This window comes from Octopus bimaculoides, chromosome 2 (assembly GCF_001194135.2).
Source record: "Octopus bimaculoides isolate UCB-OBI-ISO-001 chromosome 2, ASM119413v2, whole genome shotgun sequence".
Lineage (NCBI taxonomy): Eukaryota > Metazoa > Mollusca > Cephalopoda > Octopoda > Octopodidae > Octopus > Octopus bimaculoides.
In genome coordinates this window covers 62,199,728-62,200,284 of record NC_068982.1, presented here as the reverse complement: position 1 = coordinate 62,200,284, position 557 = coordinate 62,199,728, and the positions used below count along the sequence as shown (strand labels likewise).

The 557-nt window shown below is 28.2% G+C and overlaps 1 long non-coding RNA gene across 2 annotated transcripts in view; it reads left to right on the top strand.

Annotated features, from left to right (window-relative positions):
- LOC128251058 (uncharacterized) overlaps nucleotides 1-557 on the top strand; it is a 48,833-nt gene that overhangs the window by 4,030 nt on the left and 44,246 nt on the right. The gene's annotated exons all lie outside the window — the stretch shown is intronic.

The following is a 557-nucleotide window of genomic DNA, read 5'->3' as shown; positions in this document are numbered from 1 at the left end:
TAGAATGTGTGTATTTATGTGTTTAAAAAGTCTATTATGATTACACAAATTCTTGTTTATAGTGGTCAAACAATTAAAAACCTATTAAACATGTGCATATATACACATAACGAGACAGATACAGTCAGACAGACAGGCATCTACGCTTTCACTTCTCTGTTCTTCGCTTTTTATCGATTATTTCTGTAAGTTTATGCGCGTGAATTTATGTATGTATAAGTTAATGTGTACAGAGAGTTTCAACTATGACTGAACTCTCTACGTACGTATACGGATAGATCGATCGATCGATCGATAGATAGATAGATAGATAGATAGATAGATACAGAGAGAGAGAGAGAGAGAGAGAGAGAGAGAGAAAGATTGATGCAGATATAGATACATACACACATATACAGATATATACGTAAATATATATATGTATACTTATACATATATACATGAACATATACATGCATATGTATGTATATACATATAAATATATATATATGCATATATATATATAAACGTATATATTCACCTACATATATATATATATATATGTATATATATATATA